We start from the raw sequence: 14,697 nt of genomic DNA on the forward strand, positions 1-14,697 counted from the left end.
TTTATTTCATTTAAAAGTATTTAGATATTTTATAAAAATGTGTTTTCTCCACCATAATTACCAGTGTATTATTTAGAACCCACTGAACATTTCTGTTTGAATTTTTGAAAACTTTTATTTTCCACTTTAATTATATTTGAAGTTTGAACTAGGAGCTTGACAAGGGTGGGGTTCAAATGTGATCTAGCCCTGTTTAGCAACATGATTAGCTTAATCACAGGGGGTTACTGTAGCATGATTCTCAGGGTGTTACAGCGCCACACTATACAGTGCAGCGCCTAGCCGCCAGGCGCTGCACTGTACAGTGTGGCGCCTCCTAGCTAGGCGCTGCACTGGTCTGTAGCTATGCAGCCAGAACAGAAGGTAGTTTACAGTTTGAGGCACTTGGACTTGCACTTAGTGAATTTTTAGCTATCCAGAGAGCCACAGCAGCTAGGCGCCACATGGTAGATAGCAGCGCCCAAGTACTTCACGACACATAGTAGTTCATAACACATAGTACTTCACGACACATAGTAGTTCTTACAACCAAATCAAGGAGGAGACATAGTAGTTCACCGCACATAGTAGTTCACACAACCAAATCGAGGAGGAGACATAGTAGTTCACGGCACATAGTAGTTCACAACCAAATCACATTGGAGACATAGTAGTTCACAACCAAATCGAAGAGGAGACATAGCTCTATTGCGTAGAGCAAGGCCCCTTTCCCTTCTTCTTCTTCCTCTTCCTCCTCCCTTTTTCTTATGAGGTGAGCCTCCTTAACCACCCTCTCCATGAATATCTGATTGTCCCTCTTTTCTTTTTCAGCTGCAATTGCCCAAAGCTTCATGGTTCTTTCTTCAAAATCCTGTTGACGCTTCTTCTGTGCCTCCTCAACTTTCCTCATCAACGCTTGCTCCCTAGCGCGCATCGCATTTGCCGCACTCTGTTTTCGCTTCCTCTCCTTCTCAAGCTCCTCTTCCTTCTTCTTCTTTAGCTTTGCTGCATCCTCCTCTCTAAGCTTCTTCGCAGCCTTCTCCCACCATCCGGCCATCTCATCTTCGCCATCCTCCTTCATCGTTGATTTGTTGGGTTGGGAAGCCGCCATACCTACAATGAGTGGAACATAATGGTTAGTAAGGACAATAAGAACAAATGGAAGCACATATGAAAAAGAAGAACATATGAAAAAACAAGAACATATGATACATTATAGTTAGTGAGGAACATACGGAAACGGTGCATCTAGGTATCCAAACATTCCTCTATAACGAACTTGCGCTTGTCCATCACCACGGCCAAGTCCACCACCAAGGCCAAGACCATCGCCAAGGCCGAGACCATCACCACGGCCATTACCACCACGTCGAGCTCTTCCACCACCACGGCCGAGACCACCACCACCACCTCTACCACCACCATGGCCTCTTGTAAGTCCAAGTTGCCGACCTCTTTGTTGCCTAAATCCTCTTTGGCTAACACTTGGTTGGCTAGGCACTTATTAGCTACCACTTGGTTGCCTTGGCACTTGTTGGCTACCACTAGGTTGGCTAACACTTGGTTGGCTAGGCACTTGTTGGCTACCACTTGGTTGCCTTGGCACTTGTTGGCTACCACTAGGTTGGCTAACACTTGGTTGGCTAGGCACTTGTTGGCTACCACTTGGTTGCCTTGGCACTTGTTGGCTACCACTAGGTTGGCTTGGCACTTGTTGGCTACCACTAGGTTGGCTCCCTTGTGTAGCTCCATGTTGGCTTGTGCTTGCATCATTTTTCTTTGACCTTTTCCTTGGTTTGGTACATTTTCTTTTGTTGTGGCCATGACCTTTGCACTCCCCACAAGGGGAGCTCTCACGAGGCTCTTGGAATTGGTCGTTGCCCGCTTCGCGGCGCCCACCATGGCCCCATCCATCCATGTCGCCTCTAAGACGCTTTGTCTTACGTCTACCCCGTTTAACAACCTTCAACTCCGGATCCGGCCATAGTTGAACTCCATGATACTCCGGCCATTGTGATTGGTCAAAGTATGGGTGAAAGCGGGGAGCCCATGTTTTCTTGGCCGTCATGATTGAGAACTCTGACTCCCTCACGGTGCGTGGGTGATTGATGTCCACATTCCTAACGCGGCCGGCGGCATACAAATGTGAGCATGGGAGATGAAGCAACAATGGCCTCCCGCAAGAGCAATCACATTGTGTTAACGACACCTTGAAAGCCCGACCGCCATGCTGCCGGCCATCATTTGTGGTTCCTCCTGGCTCTTTCACTTCGTACTTCCACTCTTCATTGTCATATAATATAGCTTCTTCTGAGTCCGCCTTCCGTGATTGAAATAGCAACCATTCATCAACTTTGGGTGGGAACTTGTACTTGTACTTCCGTGGGTTCTCACCCGCTATCTGTGCATCGGTTTCCATCGAGTACTTTACAAAGTACACATTCATCTTGTCAAATGTGTATTGAACTACTGCCGTCACGGGTAATCCACGTGCACCTTTGAGCACCCTATTGAAGCATTCGGCCATATTGCTTGTCATTTGACCGTATCTCCGGCCATCTTCATCAAAAGCACGTGCCCACTTGTTCCGGTATTGAATGTGCCTATTGAGAAAATCTTGACCCCCGGGATCAAGTTTTTTGTGTGCGAGCAATTTGTTGTACAAAGTGGCGAAGCGCTTATCGGAGAAAGAGAGACAACAATCTTGAAGATCATCGGCTAACTCCTTAAGGCCACATGCCCTATAGAAGTTTGAACAAAAGTGCCTCATGCACCAGCGATGGTGCAACGGAGCATGCCCGGGAATGTCAATCTCCACGGCGTTAAGAATTCCTTGATTCCGATCCGATATGACACAAATTTCCCTTTGAGCGGGTAACACCTTCGTCCTCAAAAGATGCAGAAACCACTCCCAGTTGTCATTGTTTTCCACCTCAACCAAAGCAAATGCCAATGGCAACACTCGGTTATTGGCATCACTTGCTATCGCAACCAACAAGGTGCCCTTGTATTGTCCGGTCAAGAACGTGCCATCAATTGCGATGACCGGCCTACAATGTTCGAAAGCCCTCACACATTGCTCGAATGCCCAAAAAGCACGGCCAAATACTCTGACTTTCCTTCCTTCATGAACCGTTGTTTGGTGCCCATGAGGCTCGACCACATGAGCCATGCCCGGGTTTGTCGCGGCCATGGCTAACAACAACCTAGGGATTCGGTTATATGCTTCCTCCCATGTACCATACAACATCTTAAATGCGGCTTGCTTCGCCTTCCATGCCTTGCCGTATTTCACCTTGTAATGAAAGATGGCTTTCACAAGGTCAATGACATGTTGGACGCTCATTGTTGGAAGTGTGGATATTGAGTTGGAGAGCCTGTAAGCGATGAACTCGGACGTGAGTTGTTTGTGGTCTTCGGACACAATCTTGCCATCCACCCTTTTGCCTTGGCACATGTGAGTTGGCACACAACTCACTACATGCCAAGTAGGACCTCCTTTCCATGGTCTTGCACGCACAATCCACGGACAACCGCCATGGCGTCTTGCCACTCCTTGTTGGACCTCCTTTCCACGACCTCTACCACCACCACAGCCTCTTGTAAGTCCAAGTTGGACCTCCTTTTCATCTTCACATGCACATGCAACCGTGTAGCGCACATTGACGTCCGAGTGCACCACCTTGTGTGGACGGTAATGCGTAACCGAGTAGTTGTCAAGCCACATCTTCAAATCCAACAAGCTGTCGAACTTAGAACCTTTAGCAATCCGGTTCTTGTCGTCTACCAAATCACGATGAGAGCTTGGCCTAACCCCAAGAGGTACACATTGGCCACCATCTACCACGGCTTCATCCGCGAGACTAACATCCTTGAACAATGTAGTCCGATGATCCCGACCAAATACCTTCTCGAAAGCTTCGGCCTCCTTCACCGTGAACCCCTCCGCATCAACTTGTTCATCGGGACCATCGTCATCCGAATCCAATGCATATGCACGGGAAAAAGGGATGGAATGGTCCATTGTCTCTTGCAAATGATATTTGTCGAGATCACCCACATTGTTGCCATGGAGATCAACTTCATTGTCATCGTCCGCATACTCATCATTGTCCTCTTGCAAAGATTCATCTTGGTTGTTTCTATACGGGCTCAATGTTGGCCTCACTTCTTGGGTCAAAAGAGGTTCAACAATTTCATCTCGCTTCAAGGATGGGGGGCTACTAGCAACCAAAGGGGAGGGGTTCCGGTTCAAGTCCAAATGCAACCTTGAATCAACCTTCTTCGTTGCAAATAACTCAAGAGCCTTGTCTAGTGATTCGGCCACCGTCTCCTTGTATGCAACCCAACGTTGCTCCGAGTTTACACGCATTGTCTTCCAACAGATGTGCATTCCAAAACCAACATTATGCCTTCCCTCCAACTCAATGATATCACTAGGGTTCATCCAATTCAAATCTTTCCTAACTTGTTGCAAGAGCTCCGCATAGCTAGGACTACTATCAAACACCATGTCAAACTCATCCGGGTCCGGTTCTTTATTGCCTTTCAAAAAGGCGTCTTTGTCCCCATGATGAACAAACACACATGTTCTTCCCATCCCTATAAGCAATGAACACAAGGTAACATTGCTTCCATGAGTACTAATCCATGGATTAACACCGAATACAAACCCTAATATATATATGAAACAACAACCCTAACCCTAACCATAACCCTAACCATAACCATAACCCTAACCATAACCCAAGCCCTAAACCTAACCCTAGCACCAATATAAGAACACCCATAAGAATAACCCTAGCATACTAACAAAGCCTAATCATAGATATTGGCAAACAAACATCTCACATCTCCATGCAAATCTCTAGATCCAAACAAGACTAGGGTTTCCCCAAACTACCAACAAATGAGCAATGGGAGAACTTTACTTCGATCAAAAAAAGGGGATCGGAGATTATTACCTTGAGGGAGGGTTTGACTTCAAAATCCACGGACAAATTCTTCAAATTTGCAAGATTTGGAAGAAGATTTGAGAGGGGGGGAGAGTGGGAGAGGGGGCAAAGCTCGGGGAGAGAGTGAGAGAGTGTGTGGTTGGGGGGGGGGGGTGGGGGAGGGGGGCCCAGCCAAGTGGGTTTGCATATAAGTCACAGTGCAGCGCCTAGCCGCTAGGCGCTGCACATTACACGTGCAACGCCTAGCGGCTAGGCGCTGCACATTACAGGTGCAGCGCCTAGCTCGGAGGCGTTGCACTGCTGGGTGCGGGCCCGTGGGCTGCCACGGTGGACAGAGGTGCAACGCCCCGGAGCTAGGCGCTGCACCGTAGGGTGTGGCGCCGGCGTGGCGGGCGCTACACAAAAGGGTCAGGGGTGTGAAATAGTTTCGCACCCAGTTCATTCTGTGAATTTATTTCGTTTCCAGGTCAAAATTGTCAAATTTGCCTACGCCGTCAATTTCATGGCTGCCTCTGAATCACCGCTTCAGATCAACACGCTCTTCTTGGCCGAATTCGGGGAATCGGAGCCTGGTCATTGGTTTGGGAACCGTGGTCCGAATGCTGCTGAGCCAAAGCCAGATTTCTGCTGCCCTCTGCCCCCTCCGTATACCGGCAAGTCCTCTCGTTCCAGCAAACTATGCAATCCCCCTCAGCTTTTACTGAACTTTTTCGAGCATGCGCTTCTAAATTTCGATCCATTAAATTGTACGGTCTCTTTACTGGATCAACAATCATCAACAGGTCGTTGCTACTACGGCCCGCATTCTGCGAGGAAGCTCGTGTACCCGAATCTCGTCGAGTATCTCAAGGGCGATATTACCGCACATGGCACCGATAATGTGGCAGACATGCTAGAAACAGATCTTGTCTATTTCAGTTCCGAGGGAGACGTCGAGTTTGCAGAGAAACTCAACAGCTACTATGAACCAGACTCTCCAGCGTGGAGCCGGCCATTCATACTTGACGACGAGAGTTCTCGGAGACCACTTTTCTCCTCCATCTTGCCATTCTGTAAACAGCCGGAGCTGGCGTAAATCTTTGGGACGGCAATACTACAGTTAATGTTGTGAACGACCATCGTTCCGTAGCATAATATGCATGTCGGGGCTAGTTATCGTACTTTTGTCAAATGTGAAGTGATTGACCCTGTCCCTTGCCGTGTTAGTTTGCTATTTGGTGCGTAGACAAGCTAAGCTTTTACCTTTTGAGGAACTAGTAGACTTGCACGTGCAACGCACGTCATAATCTATAATAGGAACATCCATTTTAAATCTTATTTCTCTTTAGTGAGTCATTGTTATTGAGCCATGTGAATATGTGTCATGCCTAATGATCCGGATTTCTTATATTATCATTATTCAATTCTCAATCTACTAAATAACAGCTAATTTTGTTCTAAATATGCCCTATGAAACTAAAGTCAAGTAATACGACTTAGTTTTCAAATAGTGCTACTTCATAAAATAATAAGTATTATAATATGATGCAAAATATATCTGTTCAAGAGAGTCCAAATATCTCCCATAAGTACTTCATGAAATTTAACACCAAGAGGCCATAAAATGACCTACATGATTTATCCTCAACAAAAAGTTTTATAAACAATCATGACAGAACGTTTATTTAAACTGTTGTAATCCTGTAAAAAGATCACCCACACAACTAAACGGGTCAACTTCTAATAAAAAATTAGATAACTACTCCCTCCGTCCCATAATGTAAGATCTTAACGGAGGGAGTAATATAAACAGAACGAAACTACTTTAGGCACGACAGTTTCCAGCAGTTTCTTGCACGACAACTGATCCAAGGGTACTGATCCATGCATCAAACATAAGAGAGCTGCTATGCAGACGACTTCTTGCATGATGCTACATATCCAACCATCCAGCCATAAACTAAAGCTGCAGCACACCACTGGATTGACCGTCGTGCAAGGATCGGCCACAAAAGTGTCGATCTGCTGTAAAGTAGTTTCGCAGACATAATGAAAAGCCGAGCTGACTCATCGTGCATAAATCGTGCATTCGGTATCGTGTGTGTAGCATCACTGTAAACAGAATGACGAAAAAGGCTAGTGGTAATCTCTACCTAATAATACAGCATGTAGGGTTTCTGCCCGTCCGTCACGCCAATTTGCAAAAAGGCCCATACATTTTCATGAAATCAACCCGCAGTCCAGATTTAAGTCACACCGAACCGTTATTTTACAGTTTTTCAAACCACCCCCTGACTTTTTAGGTATTCCATCCGCGGATCATATTTAAGTCAAACAAATGCTTTTCTAAACTATCCATATCTTTTAAACCGTAACTCCGATTTAAACATGTTATATACGAAATTTGATTAGAAAAATATGTAGAATACGAATATAAGATTATTTTAACCTGTTAAGTACTTATAAATATTATTTTAGAAGATATTTAATTCAAACAAATGGTTTTCTATATGACATTTGATTAGAAAAATGTGTGAAGTTAATTTTACCTGTTAAATATTTCTTAAATATTGTTTTGGAAGCAAATTTATAACTATAGCGCACGATCCATTTTTTTTCATACAGGCGGCGATCCGGATTGCAAATAAACACCTATTATAATCATATATGAAAAAAAAACATCGAGAACTACACATGCATACCTATGAATACGTCGCGGGGAAAACAACAGATTTCTCATCACGAGTGTGAGAGAAAGCGAGAGAGAGGGAGAGGGAGGAGAGAGGGAGAGAGACGTCTTAGGATTAACCACATTTTAACACGTTTTGGTTTGTGTGAACACTAAGGTCACCGCCGGCGAGGGTGAGAAGAAGGATAAGCGGCAACATAAATATGATGCGTCGCTAAAATAAAGAAGATGGACTTATTGTTGTCTTGAGTGATGGTTGCTTTATTAAGATTGTGTGTTATGTATTTTCTCTCATTGCAACGCACGGGCTCTTTTGTGTGATAGTAAAAAGAAAAGGAATTGGACAACGCCCGCCCGACGCTATATATGTACTGTATGTCTGTATTATTATCGATGAAAAGAAAAATTGGACCTCTCTGCCTCCTCTCAGTTCTCCACACCCACACACTTCAGTACCTTATCCCTTCCATTGTCTCCGCACCGCTCTCAGAAAAAAAGCCACCGCATCCTCGGTGCTCCCGGCGGCTACGGCGAAGGAGTCCCTGGGCATGCTGCTGCTGCGCCGACGCCTTCGCCATCCGCACCGTCGTGGGCAATGCCAAATACAACGCCGATGCCGCATATACGCGCGCGCGCCGGTCGCCGCCGCGGCCTCGGTGCGCCCGACCACGGAGGAGGGGGAGGAGCAGGCGCAGTGGCGAAGGAGCCGGCAGCGTAGACGGAGGGAGAGGAGTAGCGCGAGGGGCGCGGACGGAGGGGTCGCCGGGGACGTTTGGCGCGCCACCACACAACGGTCCCGGGCCGCCGCCGGGAGGCAGAGAGGCGACAAGGTTTGTGCTGGCTGCCCTGCTTCTCCTTGTTACTGGTGGATTTTCTGATGTGCAGATGGCTAGTTTGCGTCCATCAGTGCTAAAACTTTGAACGAATCTTGTTCTTCTTCGGAAATCCAACTGAATTTCCATCTCGTTCTGAATTGAGTTCTGATTGCCGGGTGACAGAGGTGAGAGGATAACCGAACAGCGGGCTCGCAGGGTCACTATGCGAGAGCACATATCCTCGCATAGCAGCTTACATGTAGCCCTATAAAATCAAATTCAGCCCCATGTTACCTGATTTCCTGTTAATGGATTTTACTGCTTTTCTGTTTTGGACCCTGTGTAACTTGTTGTATTTCTGGAGCAGTGCAGCGAGGAGGAGGCTATGAAGTACGTCCAATACTTTAACCTACAGCCATCTAATATGCAAATTTAATAATAGAAGAAGATAACCTCATTTATATACTGGAAAATGAAAAACATAAAAAGTATAAGATGACCCAATTACTCTTTTATGTGCACCTTGTGTGCGTAGACACTGGACTACAATTGTAGCAACAAAGAGTATATCAATTTATCAGGTAATAGAAATAGTGCTACTTTTTTGGATGCAGTCACAAAGACAAGACTTTTTTTTGTGATTAGAGAGGGTGCTTTCTTACTTGCTGATCACTGAATGCGTGAGTAATCATTATTATGTTGGATTGGTAGATGTTGTTTGATGCCATAAAAATGCTCTGTACCTGAATCAACTATAGAGTGCCCAAAGAAAGAAGAAATAAACACTTTCGATAATTTAGCACCATTAAAAAATCGATGAACTAACCTTTTTTTTAAAGACACTTCTGGGATATGTAGGTTGACCATTGTACTGAGTTGGGGGTTCTCAAACAGTTTGACATTTGTGTGTCATTTGTCTTGAAATTCTTTGCATCTGGTACGCATCATTTGTGTGCAACCAATTGGACTCATCATCTTCATAAATATTCTCTTTTTCATCGAGGATGTCTCTGTTGAAATGCATGGAATTTGGTACTGCACCACCTGCACATGTTATGTTCTGCAGTTGTGTGGCTACCAATTGTCCGGTAGCTGGCACTTGCGACACAATGTTACTGCCATCGAGGACGGCAGCAATATGCTTATTTTGCTTGCGGGTTTGGCGTTGTCGCTTTAATATTTCCTCTCTATTTTGTGCATACCGCTCCCTTTCCATCCGATTCTTAATCTCATTACGGTCTGAATATATGAACAATAGATCATTATATAGTAATACAACTGGGCCGTATATCATGAAGTTGATCATCGTTACCTTGTGATACAGCCAACTGTGTGTGTGCTCTGTTATTTAGGCCATTGATCTTGGCAGCGGCAATTTTTTTCTGTTTGTAGGCCTCATGCCGTCTCTTATTAATCTCATCCCTATTTTGTGCATATTGCTCTCTATCCATCTGCCTTTTTATTTCTTTAGGGTCTGCAAATCATGACACAATTCAGCAGTTGAGCAACAATCGAGGGACTGGGTTATGATCATTACCTGTTGGGAGTGGTAGGGGCCATACGAAGTCCTTCAACCCTGTGAATGTCAAAAGTGTTATCATACAACTATCTTTGAAGGAATAGTATTACCGGAATACAGACATAGTAGAATTTTATGTTCAACTCCCACCAACTCTTTACCTTCAGAGCTTTCTTGTGGTGCCTCTGCTTACCCAAATGAATTCAATTTGCATTAATATACTTAGTATAATGCTACAAGATGTAGTTATTTGTAATACTATTCATCTAGGTTTGTTACCCAAATGGATTCAATTTGCATTAATATACTTGCATAATGCTACAAAATATAGTAGTTTGTAATACTATTCATCTAGGTCTGCTACCCAAATGAATTCAATTTGCATTAATATACTTGGCATAATGTAACAGGATGTAGTAGTTTGTAATACTATTCATCTAGGTCTCTTTTAGAGTGTGGCTTTTTTTTATGTTCATATTACTTTAACTGAGCAATGGGTGAACCATATGCAGCTCGGTGAGGCTTTTAGGTGAGGTCAGTACCATGTGCATTTGCCAAGGCTTCATGGTATGATTTCAGGTTTAGGTCAGGTACGTACAATAGGGATCATGTTAGCATATGCTCATGCCATAAGAGTTATTCTTGTTTTTGATAAATTATAGAATGCCAACATGTTTTTGTCATTATAATACGCAGAAAAGCAACAGGATCAATCAAATGGATCACACTGGCAACATGTTGGCAAATAAGCATGCACCTGCGGAGCAGTTCATCGGCGCTGTGACTTCGTCGTATGCGCAGTGCGGCGATGGCGCGGGACAGTCTGGGTGGCGGCGGCGTGTAAAAGCCTCACAAAGTTCAGACAGTCTGGGCGGCACCTTTGTTGGCGAAGAGCTCAGACGTGAATGACGCGGGGCAGGTCAGCTCGTCGCACCCGTCGTCGGGTCCCTCGCCGGCTGGGCAGGGCAGCGATGGCGCAGGTCAACCTGGACGCCTGGATGGGAACAAAGTTTAGACAGTCTGGGCGGTACCTGTATTGACGAAGAGCTCGTCGTTGTGGCCGTCGTCTGGTGCCTTGCCGTCTACGCAGGGCAGCGATGGCGCAGGTAAACCTGGATGCCTGGACGGCAATAGAGTTCAGCTAGTCTCGGCGCGGCACCTGTGTCGGCAAAGAGCTCGTCGTCGCCGCCGTGGTCGGGTGCCTCGTCGGCTGTCCAGGGCAGCGATGTCGCGGGTTAACCTGGACGCCTGGATGGCAACGCGGAACGGCGGCGGCGGCGGGGGAAAATAAATTGGTTGCCGCTAATTTAGCAACTTTCTTTCTGTATTGTTGAACAATTCATGCGGAACGAACGTTTGGTTTCCCTTTTGCGATTGTTTTTTCTCTCCATATAAATTGGACGTGGGTTGTTTGATTGTTTCCTTTGTATACGCGGGCGTGGGTTTCTCTTGTGCGAGTGTGGGTCCGGCAGAGTTTTCGTTCGCCATGTTCTCTTGTTTAATAGTAGTGTAGATACTGCAACTTTTGCACGCTGAAGCCCATTGTTAAGTGCTTTGAGAATGAGTTTTTTGAGTGATTGATTATGATTATCATCTATTAGTTGCAGCAATAGCGTGCATAAGCGAAACATACTCACAGCCAGATCCCTTGCGTCGACACCAGGGCAAATTGGCCCTGTTCGCTATCGATACCTTCGTTGTGGTGACGGGCTTAAGTGCGGCGCCTTTGGTGGTGGCCACGGTTGTGTATTGTGGCATGTGCGGCGGTCGTCAGCTGTAGCCACGGGGTGAGCTTCAGGTGAAAGCCTAAATCGACCTCGGTCTGCCGGTGCCGACAACAACCTAGAACGTTGTTCCTTCTATGGAGGCGTCGTTGTGGATCCACTTCACCTCCATCGTGGTTTCAGCGTGAAAATTCATTGGATGCCGGTGGCTTACGTGGATTTTTAGTTTGTCGTCCGTCAGGCAACTGCGCGGCCTCGGGGCCAGTGTGAAAATCAGAGTTGCGGCTCCGAAATCTCATGCATGCAAGGTCTTGTCTTTGTTCACTTGGGTGGGGGAGTCGTCGGCTTGGGTTTTGCAAATGTAGTAATTTACAATATTTTATACTATTAACTAGCCAATTCTTTATTTTAAAATAAAATTAAAAAGCCCTTCTCGATTGCTAAAAGAAACTGTGTATATCTAAGGTTTGGTAGTGCTTCCTAGCCTTATGCTAATGGCGGTCCCTGATGACATATAAAATGCATAAAGCCCAAAAATAACGTGTTAAATGGACTAGAAAGATTTGATTTGGTCTTGAGTTTGCGTGCTACCAGAGGAAGGCTAAGAGTATCTACAGCCGGGCGTCCTATATCCGTCTCATCTCCTGGGCAGGCCGTCCGGTCAATGACCGGTCACAAAATACTGACCCAACCAGAGCTCTCAAACGGGCCTCAAACGCCCGGGCTGACCGGTACCCCACATATCCGTCCCAAATATAGGGCGGATATGAAGCGGCCCCGGCACGCCCGGGCGTGTCAAGCCAGCCCACCGCTGGCCCACCCCGGCCCCACAAAAAACCCTGTCCGACAGAAAACCTAGCTCACTCCGCTCCGCTCCCCTCCCCGGCGCTCCCATTTCCCCAATCCGCTAAATCCCTAGCGCCGGCGAGCATGTCCAGCACCGGCAGCCACTCCGACGGCAGCTCCGATGACGAGGAGGAGCTGGCGCTCCATATCGCGCTCGCGGGTCGATACATGTGGTTGCTCCGGGTCCGGTGTGACGCCCCCTGCCGATGACGGCGCTGGCCCTTCCCGCCCCGCGCGCGGGTCTGCGTGTGGCCTGCCCAATCTGCTCCTCCTGCCCAATGGCCTCCTCCACCTCCAGTCGTTGCTATGCGCGGGCAGCGCTGAGTTCTAGTGCTCGCTCGGCCGACACCCGCGGATGTGGACTCCGGAGTCGGAGGCACGAGCGGGTCCGACGGGTCTGCGCAGTCTGCCCGCCGCCGCCGGGTGCCCGACAAGGAGGACCCCCTCTTCGAGTGGGCGTGCCGTCGGTCACTGACGGAGGCAGAGATGAAGGCCCGACTGCTCCGGAGGCTCAACACCAAGTAGCTTCGGCTCGGCATTGAGCAATCCGAGCGGGAGGCGGCAGAGGTAGCGAGGGAGGCGACGAGGGTGGCCAAGCTCAAGCGCAAAGCAAGACCGCGTCGCTCGGCGCTTGCAAGGCTACATCGTCATCTCCGATTCCTCCTCCTCCGACGGCTCCGATGTGGACCCACCTCCTGCCACGGACTCCTACAGCTGAGCCGGCGACCGGAAGGGCAAAGGGCCGGCGATGAAGTGGTGAAGATCTGTTTTTATTTCAATTTTTTAGTTGTAGTTTGAACTTGTCCGTCGTATTATGTGTATTATGTGAACTTTGGCTATCTTTCGATGAACCGATTGTGCATTTATATGTCCGCTCATGATCTATGTAGTTTTAATCAACGTTGCATGGTTTAGTATGAATATAGAGGACGAAATATGAGATACGTGGGTGTGGAGGCGCGGATATAGGAACTGCCCGGTTAGTGTCCGCGGGCGTGCCGGGCGCGTCTGCAGACAAATAGGAGGCTGGATTTGTTGAGTCCGGCTGTAGATACTCTAAGGAGTGGACAAGCCACGTCCAAAGCTCCAAACAAAACTCGCAGGACTTGTACAATGCAAAGTGTTTAAAGCATCTCCAACATAAGATGTAGATGCAAAAATAACGAACTTTTGCATCTTCAAGGCCCAAAAACCTCACTCTAACAGATGATGTAGATTGAAAAAAATTACATCTCCAATGATGATGTAAGAACGCCAGCCGTGCGTCAACCGCCAAACTGCTTTCAGTTGGCTTCCGTGCGACCGCTGCCGGTCCGCCTCCCGCCCGTCCGACGCCCGCGCGCCTCCATGGCCGACACCGATGACCCCGCCACCACCTCGGTCGACGCCGCCATTGGTGGCCTGACCCACCTCGCCGCAGCCACCGCCTCCGCAACCAGTTTCCTAGTTCCGGCCTCTGCCTTCATGCCGGAACCTCGATTCGCCACCCCCGCGGCCCCTCTGATGCTCCTCCGCTGCCCCTACGCCGCTCCTCCTCCTCTCTCCGGCTCAAACCGCCGCTGCTTCGCCGCTCTGATTCGCCACCCCCACCGCCCCTCCGATGCTCCTTCGCTACCCCTATGCCGCTCCTCATCCTCTCTTCTCCTCAAACCGCCGCCACTCCCCCGCCACCCTACGCCGCTCCTCTTCCTCTCTCCACCTCGAATCACCGCTCCTCTGTCGATGCTCCGCTGCCGATTCGCACCGCGACCGTCCCGATTCACCACCCTCGCCACCCCTCTGATCCTCCTCCGCCGCCCCCACGCACAGCCGCCGTCGCCCTGAATCGTGCCGCGCCGCTGCCGTCCCCACTGCCGCCGCCCACTAGTTTTTACATCTCCATTTTGCATCATCTATTGGAGTTGTATTTTTACATCTCCAATATGTATCATCTGTTGGAGTTGCCTCTTTTTTAAAGATGTAAAAATCACTTTTTGGAGATGTAAATTACATCTCCAAATTTGCATGTTTTATTGAAGATGCTATTAGAATAAACTGAGTTCTATTCTCTATATGAAGATGTCTAATTATGCGTCTACCATTTAAAGCATTTCGTGTGTTTCTGTAGTTGGCATCGGCGGCTTGCACCATCTGCACCAGTAGCCGGTGTGTGTGGTACACAGCGACGGAGCAGTACGTGTGTATAGCACCG

General features: G+C 47.7%; 1 long non-coding RNA gene across 1 annotated transcript; it reads left to right on the top strand.

The window, feature by feature from the left end:
- Nucleotides 1–8,013: 8,013 nt before the first annotated feature.
- Nucleotides 8,014–11,314, top strand: LOC123050552 (uncharacterized). The gene is made up of 3 exons (XR_006423786.1): nt 8,014–9,966; nt 10,449–10,526; nt 10,633–11,314. It is a non-coding gene; the product is annotated as an uncharacterized lncRNA (long non-coding RNA).
- Nucleotides 11,315–14,697: the final 3,383 nt, after the last annotated feature.

The sequence above is a fragment of the Triticum aestivum genome, chromosome 2D, assembly GCF_018294505.1.
Source record: "Triticum aestivum cultivar Chinese Spring chromosome 2D, IWGSC CS RefSeq v2.1, whole genome shotgun sequence".
Taxonomy (NCBI): domain Eukaryota; kingdom Viridiplantae; phylum Streptophyta; class Magnoliopsida; order Poales; family Poaceae; genus Triticum; species Triticum aestivum.